This window comes from Carcharhinus amblyrhynchos, chromosome 3 (assembly GCF_965287045.1).
Source record: "Carcharhinus amblyrhynchos chromosome 3, sCarAmb.v2.hapA, whole genome shotgun sequence".
NCBI classification, from domain to species: Eukaryota; Metazoa; Chordata; class Chondrichthyes; order Carcharhiniformes; family Carcharhinidae; genus Carcharhinus; species Carcharhinus amblyrhynchos.
This window is the reverse complement of record NC_137326.1, coordinates 129,397,176-129,406,143: the sequence shown is the minus strand read 5'-3', so window position 1 is coordinate 129,406,143 and position 8,968 is coordinate 129,397,176. Positions and strand designations below refer to the sequence as shown.

Genomic DNA, 8,968 nt, shown 5'->3' with positions numbered 1-8,968 from the left:
AGAGTAAATATCGACCAAATGTTTCCTCTTATGGGGCAACCTAGAACAAGAGGTCACAGGTATAGGTTGAAAGGCGGTAGATTTAAAACTGAGATGAGGAGGAACTACTTCTCGCTGAGGGTGGTGAGTTGGTGGAACTCGCTGCCCCGTAGCGCGGTGGAGTCTGAATCACTGAATGGTTTCAAGAAGGAGATAGATATTTCTAAGGCAAAAAAGGATATGGGGAACAGGTGGGGAGGTGGATTTGAGATCAGGGAGAGATCAGCCATGATCTGATTGAATGGCAGAGCAGGCTCAAAGGGTTGAATTTGCCTACTTCTGCTTCTAATTCCTATGTTCCTTTATTCCTACGATCAACCACTGCTGTCACAGGCATTGGACCCCCGATTTTTGGTGTAATTCTATATCACACTGTAGCCATCTGACCAACAGAGCTAAATGACCCCCCATGCCATGGGACAGACAGTTCCATGACCCCACACTCCCAGTGGGGGAAGGGAGCCATCCACACATGGAGTGTGGAGCTGAAAGGAAGAACTACAGCAACACACCCTGTTTCCAATTTTCCCACCTGCACTCTATGCAAAGTTGGCTCCGTGCCGGGATTGTTGAACTGCCTCTGTGCAGTTATTCAGCACTGGCTCATCTAAAATATGATGTGGAGATGCCGGCTGGGGGTAAACACAGTAAGAAGTCTCACAACACCTGGTCAAAGTCCAACAAGTTTACTTGATAGTAAACCCACCACCTGACAAAGGGGCAAACCCCGAAACCTTGTGGGTTTACCATCAAATAAACTTGTTGGACTTTAACCTGGTGTTGCGAGACTTCTTACCGTACTCATCTAAAATAAGCAGAATACTGCAGATGATGAAATCTGAAACAAGAACAGAGAATGCTGGAGAAACTGAGGCGGTCTGGCAACATCTGTAGGGAGAGAAAGCAGAGTTAATGTTTCGAGTCTGTTTGACTCTTCATTGGAACTGAAGAGAGGGAGAATTGTTTTGGATATTAAACCATAGATCATAGAGATTTACAGCATGGAAGCAGGCCCTTCGACCCAACTTGTCTATGCCGCTCAGGTTTTACCACTAAGCTAGTCTCAATTGTCCACATTTGGCCCATATCCGTCTACACCCATCTTACCTGTGCAACTATCTAAATTGTTTTTAAAAGACAAAATTACACCCGCCTCTAGTACTGCCTTGTTCCAGACACTCAAAACCCTGTGTGTGAAAGAATTACCTCCTCTGGACCCTTTCTCCCCTCGCACCTTAAACCTATGCCCCCTAGTTTTTGACTCTCTTGCCTTTGCGTAGGTGCGAGAGATTGCAACATTAAGAACAAATGGCTTGGTGTGGGAGGGGGAGGGGGGGGGGTTTGCACTGAGGTAATACGTGACTGGGTTATTTTAAAAAGGGGGGGGAGTTTAAGGTTGAGAAGGAAGTTCAGTCTGATGTTGGTGGGAGCCTGATTGTAAAATGCTTCATCGGACGATGGGCTGATGGTTTTGCAGTCAAAAAGGGGACCAATCAAGGAGAGCATGTTGGAAAATAAGTTGCTGAGTTCACTTTATAGTTCTGTGCCTCTTCGTAATGAGGGTTAGAAGTCTAGGAAGGGCTAATCCCCTCAATCCTTCAACAGCCTCCGCATCCAAACAGGAGGAGAAAATAACACATACGGAACTGGCATTTAAACAAAAGCAATGTTTATTTAAATCCCTCATACAATTTTGCTGTCTTAAATTTAGGTCAAGAGTGATTTGTTACACAAATATAAGGACCTTCAAGATGCGAAGGAGTATTGGCAATGGAAAAGGAACACGTTGGTAAGTATGATGGTCTCTGATGCTGACACTGAGCGTAGCTGTTTCACCAAAAGAGAAAATGCCGGCAAATCTCTGTAAGGAGAGAAAAGAGCTGATGTTTCGAGTCCAAAGGAACCTTCATCCGCGTACTTGTGGCTATTAATTAAACTTAAAAGTTATTCCCTCCATTAAGTTGGTTCCAAGTCTCAGGCTGACTGTCAGTGTGATCAGCAGGTGAGATACTGCTCCACAGAGCGACACTGAGCCCAAGTTGCTCCAATACGCCTCCAGTGGCTTCACAGGAGTAGGTTCCAGTTCAGCTTGCCTACTCAATCTTTCAGGATTCTTCCGTTTTGTTGCAAATACAAATGCAAAATTTTCACTCCCATTGTATTAATAAGAGCTCTTTTTGTTTTGCAATCAGATACAAAGTGAACTTCTACGCCTCAGCAGTGAAAAACAATTCAGCCACAGTCACGGGTCAGTGGTAAGTCTGGTCCCATGTAGACATCACATCATGTAACTGGGGGAGGGGGTGGTATAGGGGTAGTGTCACTGGACTTGTAATCTAGAGACCAGAGAAATGCTTTGGGGATCCTGACTTCAAATCCCACCAAGGCAGATGGTGAAATTTGAATCTGATAAAAAGAATTCTGGAATTAAAAGTTTAATGATTGTTGTAAAACCCCATCTGGTTCACTAATTTCCTTTAGGAAAGGAAATCTGCTGTCCTTCCTCAGTCTGGCCTACATGTGACTCCAGATCCACAGCAATGGGGTTGACTCTAAACAGCCCTCAGGAATGGCTGAGTGAGACACATAGTTCAAGGGGCAATTGGGGATGGGCAACAAATGCTGGCTCAGCCCACATCCCATGAAAAAATTTAAAAATATAGGCATTCAGTTATCACTAGGACTTCTAAGTAAAACCCTAGTCATATCAAACAGGTACAGGAGCAAACAAGAGTAATTAGAACTAAAATTAAACTATACCTAACAATACTAAAGGAAATCGTGAGGAACACAGACCAATCTCTACACCCTCCCCCACCCTCCCAAGTCCTCCTGAGTATAAGCATGAAAATATAATTCCTAGCACCCCTATTAATTCTTTCCTCATTTCCCACAGAATCCTTAGGTACCAACCAACACTTCATTTTTCTTTGGTTTAATTAAATCATCTCATTTACTTTTACTTCTCATAATATTTTCATTACAATACGTTCATGTAATGAGCTGGCGTGTGTTGCTTTCTCCGTCAAATCAAATTTCCTCTTGGAACACACTGGCCGAGAGAGTGGTGGAGGCAGATTCAATCAAAGCATCGCACAGAGAATTAGACCGTTATCTGAAAAGGAAGAATGTGCAGGGTTACGGGAGAAGGTGGTAGAATGGAACGCATTCCGTGATCTGGTATGGACTAGGTGGGCCTCCTAACATGCCAAAATAATTCTGTGATACATTTTGACATTGTGCTTCATGCTCCTTTGCTTCCCTTATCACCAAATCACCTTTGTTGTTTTATTCTCTTTTGTTTTTTTTACAACCTATGGACCCCAAATGCTCTCCCTTTCAAATTTGGTTTGAAACAAAAGCAGGTCATTCAGCCTCTTGAGCGTGAACTCAGAATGTGACGGACCTTCACCTCAACTTTTTGTTTCATTCATTCATGGGACGTGGGCGTCAATGGCTGGGCCAGCATTTATTGCCCATCCATAGTTGCCTGAAGGCTTTTGAGAGTCAACCACATTGCTGTGGCTCTGGAGTCACATGTAGACCAGACTGGGTAAGGGCAGCAGATTTCCTTCACTAAAGGACATTAGTGAACCAGATGGGTTTTTCTGACAATCGACAATGGTTTTATGGTCACCAGTAGATTCTTAATTCCAGATTTTTTTTTATTGAATTCAAATTCCACCATCTGCCATGGCGAGATTCGAACCCGGGTCCCCAGAACATTAGCTAAAATTCTCAATTAATAGCGGGGAGGCGATGGTTAGGTGGTATTATCTCTAGATTATCAATCCAGAAACTCAGCTGATGTTCTTGGGACCTGGGTTTGCATCCCGCCATGGCAGTTGGTGGAATTTGAATTCAATAAAAATCTGGAATTAAGAATCTACTGGTTCACTAGTTGGCCATCCTTGCCTGGTCTGGCCTACATGTGACTCCAGTGCCACTGAAATGTGTTTGACTCTCAACTACCCTCCAAGGGTAAACTGGACCTGGACAATAAATGGCCAACCCGCGACGCCCATGTTCCACAAATTAACTTCTTAAATGTCTAGGTCATCACCTCTCTGCAACTCCATTGACCCCTTCTTAGTAAAAATCTATCCATCCCAGTGTTGAGCTTCACCATCCCCACAACTTTATAGGGGAGGCTATTCTCACATTATCGCTGTCCTTTGTGTGAAGAAGTGCCTCCTGATCGCTCCTCAGCAGAATTAGTTAGAGGAAAACTGGACGCGGGGCTTTGTTCATGAGATACTTCCATCATTATTTATGAAAATATCTTGCTCCCCTAGGTTGAGAGAGTGAAATTTTCCGCCGGGCAGCCTAAGTGGAACCAGTTTAGAAAGTCAGTGGTAAGTGCAACTTCCCACATCCGACAAGAGGAGCACTGGTTAATAAAAACTTTGTTATGTAAATTCAGTGATTTCAAAACTGGTGTGGGAGCTAACTTCAGATACACCTCTCTATCTGAGCTTTAGACTGAAGACAAGCATTTGTTTCAAACAAAGAAAATTACAGCACAGGCCCTTCAGCCCTCCAAGCCTGCACCAACTATCTGAACTAAAACCCCCTACCCTTCCGGGGACCATATCCCTGTTTTCCCATCCTATAAATGTATTTGTCAAGATGCCTTTTGGAAGTCATTATCGTATCTGCTTCCACTACCCACCACCATCACCATCACCCCCACCCCGGCAGCAAGTTCCAGGCGCCCGCCACCCTCTGTGTAAAAGACTTGCCTCACACATCTCCTAATGTGATGCATCAACTCCCTCCCCATCAAGATATCCCTCATGGAAAAGCAAAATACTGCAGACACCGGAAATCTGAAACAAAATCAGCCAGTGTTGGAAATACTCAGCAGATCAGGCAGTGTCCGAGCAGCCCTGAGTGACGCTAAGACAGCCCAAGAACTAGGTCCGTGCACTCAGAGCACTGCAGTATCCTAATACTGTGCTTCCCTCTGTTACAGACCTCACCACGCAGAACGAGAATTGCAACTGACCCATCTGATTTCTTCTATAGGTATCAGTCGGATTTGACCTGTGCCAATTTTGTGGCAAAAACTTAAAGCCCTTACCTACCCAGAAACAACTGAGCACAAAGGGATATGAAATGGTGAGTACGTTAGTCTTATCCACTTTTCTGATTTTTAGTTCATTTCTCCATGACTTTCAATTTGTGATTTACCAGATGTGTTCCACTGCCTCTCTGTCTGAGATCAGTGAGGGGGAAGGGGGGATCCGCTGCCACTCTGTCTGAGATCAGTGAGGGGGAGGGGGGGTCCGCTGCCACTCTGTCTGTGATCAGTGAGGGGGAAGGGGGGGTCCGCTGCCTCTCTGTCTGAGATCAGTGAGGGGGAGGGGGTCCGCTGCCACTCCGTGATCAGTGAGGGGGAAGGGGGGGTCCGCTGCCTCTCTGTCTGAGATCAGTGAGGGGGAAGGGGGGGTCCGCTGCCTCTCTGTCTGTGATCAGTGAGGGGGAAGGGGGGGTCCGATGCCTCTCTGTCTGAGATCAGTGGGGGGGGGGGGGGGTCCGCTGCCTCTCTGTCTGAGATCAGTGAGGGGGAAGGGGGGGTCCGCTGCCTCTCTGTCTGAGATCAGTGAGGGGGAAGGGGGGGTCTGCTGCCACTCTGTCTGTGATCAGTGAGGGGGAAGGGGGGGTCCGCTGCCTCTCTGTCTGAGATCAGTGAGGGGGAAGGGGGGGTCTGCTGCCACTCTGTCTGTGATCAGTGAGGGGGAAGGGGGGGTCCGCTGCCTCTCTGCCTGTGATCAGTGAGGGGGAGGGGGGGTCCGCTGCCTCTCTGTCTGAGATCAGTGAGGGGGAGGGGGGTCCGCTGCCTCTCTGTCTGAGATCAGTGAGGGGGAAGGGGGGGTCCGCTGCCTCTCTGTCTGAGATCAGTGAGGGGGAGGGGGGTCCGCTGCCTCTCTGTCTGTGATCAGTGAGGGGGAAGGGGGGGTCCGCTGCCTCTCTGTCTGAGATCAGTGAGGGGGAAGGGGGGGTCCGCTGCCTCTCTGTCTGAGATCAGTGAGGGGGAAGGGGGGGTCCGCTGCCTCTCTGTCTGAGATCAGTGAGGGGGAAGGGGGGGTCCGCTGCCTCTCTGTCTGAGATCAGTGAGGGAAGGGGGGGTCCGCTGCCTCTCTGTCTGAGATCAGTGAGGGGGAAGGGGGGGTCCGCTGCCTCTCTGCCTGTGATCAGTGAGGGGGAAGGAGGGTCCGCTGCCTCTCTGTCTGAGATCAGTGAGGGGGAAGGGGGGGTCCGCTGCCTCTCTGTCTGAGATCAGTGAGGGGGAGGGGGGTCCGCTGCCTCTCTGCCTGTGATCAGTGAGGGGGAAGGGGGGGTCCGCTGCCTCTCTGTCTGAGATCAGTGAGGGGGAGGGGGGGTCCACTGCCTCTCTGTCTGAGATCAGTGAGGGGGAAGGAGGGTCCGCTGCCTCTCTGTCTGAGATCAGTGAGGGGGAAGGGGGGGTCCGCTGCCTCTCTGTCTGAGATCAGTGAGGGGGAGGGGGGGCCCACTGTCACTCTGTCTGAGATCAGTGAGGGGGAGGGGGGGTCCACTGCCTCTCTGTCTGAGATCAGTGAGGGGGAGGGGGGGTCCGCTGCCACTCCGTGATCAGTGAGGGGGAGGGGGGTCCGCTGCCTCTCTGTCTGAGATCAGTGAGGGGGAGGGGGGGTCCGCTGCCACTCCGTGATCAGTGAGGGGGAGGGGGGTCCGCTGCCTCTCTGTCTGAGATCAGTGAGGGGGAGGGGGGGTCCGCTGCCTCTCTGTCTGAGATCAGTGAGGGGGGGGGGGGTCCGCTGCCACTCCGTGATCAGTGAGGGGGGAGGGGGGGTCCGCTGCCACTCCGTGATCAGTGAGGGGGAGGGGGGTCCGCTGCCTCTCTGTCTGAGATCAGTGAGGGGGGAGGGGGGGTCTGCTGCCACTCTGTCTGTGATCAGTGAGGGGGAAGGGGGGGTCCGCTGCCTCTCTGTCTGAGATCAGTGAGGGGGAAGGGGGGGTCCGCTGCCGCTCTGTCTGTGATCAGTGAGGGGGAGGGGGTCCGCTGCCTCTCTGTCTGAGATCAGTGAGGGGGAAGGGGGGGTCCGCTGCCTCTCTGTCTGAGATCAGTGAGGGGGAAGGGGGGGTCCACTGCCTCTCTGTCTGTGATCAGTGAGGGGGAGGGGGTCCGCTGCCTCTCTGTCTGAGATCAGTGAGGGGGAAGGGGGGGTCCGCTGCCTCTCTGCCTGTGATCAGTGAGGGGGAAGGGGGGGTCCGCTGCCTCTCTGCCTGTGATCAGTGAGGGGGAGGGGGGGTCCACTGCCTCTCTGTCTGAGATCAGTGAGGGGGAGGGGGGTCCGCTGCCTCTCTGTCTGAGATCAGTGAGGGGGAAGGGGGGGTCCGCTGCCTCTCTGTCTGAGATCAGTGAGGGGGAGGGGGGTCCGCTGCCTCTCTGTCTGTGATCAGTGAGGGGGAAGGGGGGGTCCGCTGCCTCTCTGTCTGAGATCAGTGAGGGGGAAGGGGGGGTCCGCTGCCTCTCTGTCTGAGATCAGTGAGGGAAGGGGGGGTCCGCTGCCTCTCTGTCTGAGATCAGTGAGGGGGAAGGGGGGGTCCGCTGCCTCTCTGCCTGTGATCAGTGAGGGGGAAGGAGGGTCCGCTGCCTCTCTGTCTGAGATCAGTGAGGGGGAAGGGGGGGTCCGCTGCCTCTCTGTCTGAGATCAGTGAGGGGGGAGGGGGGGTCCGCTGCCTCTCTGTCTGAGATCAGTGAGGGGGAGGGGGGTCCGCTGCCTCTCTGCCTGTGATCAGTGAGGGGGAAGGGGGGGTCCGCTGCCTCTCTGTCTGAGATCAGTGAGGGGGAGGGGGGGTCCACTGCCTCTCTGTCTGAGATCAGTGAGGGGGAAGGAGGGTCCGCTGCCTCTCTGTCTGAGATCAGTGAGGGGGAAGGGGGGGTCCGCTGCCTCTCTGTCTGAGATCAGTGAGGGGGAGGGGGGGCCCACTGTCACTCTGTCTGAGATCAGTGAGGGGGAGGGGGGGTCCGCTGCCTCTCTGTCTGAGATCAGTGAGGGGGAGGGGGGGTCCGCTGCCACTCCGTGATCAGTGAGGGGGAGGGGGGTCCGCTGCCTCTCTGTCTGAGATCAGTGAGGGGGAGGGGGGGTCCGCTGCCACTCCGTGATCAGTGAGGGGGAGGGGGGTCCGCTGCCTCTCTGTCTGAGATCAGTGAGGGGGAGGGGGGGTCCGCTGCCTCTCTGTCTGAGATCAGTGAGGGGGGGGGGGGTCCGCTGCCACTCCGTGATCAGTGAGGGGGAGGGGGGTCCGCTGCCTCTCTGTCTGAGATCAGTGAGGGGGAGGGGGGGTCCGCTGCCACTCCGTGATCAGTGAGGGGGAGGGGGGTCCGCTGCCTCTCTGTCTGAGATCAGTGAGGGGGAGGGGGGGTCCGCTGCCTCTCTGTCTGAGATCAGTGAGGGGGGGGGGGGTCCGCTGCCACTCCGTGATCAGTGAGGGGGGAGGGGGGTCCGCTGCCTCTCTGTCTGAGATCAGTGAGGGGGAGGGGGGGTCCGCTGCCACTCCGTGATCAGTGAGGGGGGAGGGGGGGTCCGCTGCCTCTCTGTCTGTGATCAGTGAGGGGGAGGGGGGTCCGCTGCCTCTCTGTCTGAGATCAGTGAGGGGGAGGGGGGGTCCGCTGCCACTCCGTGATCAGTGAGGGGGGAGGGGGGGTCCGCTGCCTCTCTGTCTGTGATCAGTGAGGGGAAGGGGGGTCCGCTGCCTCTCTAACTGTGATCAGTGAGGGGGAAGATGGGGGGGCGGTGGGGGGGTGGGGGGGGGCGGTGATGGTGGTTCTGCTGCCACTCTGATAGGGATGGAGTTCAGAATCTTGACCCAGTGGCAATGAAAGAACAGCAATATAGTTATAAGTCAGGATGGGGTGTGACTGGGAGGGGAACTCGCATGT

The 8,968-nt window shown here is 53.0% G+C and overlaps 1 long non-coding RNA gene across 1 annotated transcript; it reads left to right on the top strand.

The window, feature by feature from the left end:
- The first annotated feature begins 1,748 nt into the window (after positions 1-1,748).
- LOC145341539 (uncharacterized) lies at positions 1,749-5,160 on the top strand. Its single transcript, XR_013886376.1, has 4 exons — positions 1,749-1,828; positions 2,232-2,294; positions 4,335-4,394; positions 5,068-5,160. It is a non-coding gene; the product is annotated as an uncharacterized LOC145341539 (long non-coding RNA).
- The last annotated feature ends 3,808 nt before the right edge of the window (positions 5,161-8,968 follow it).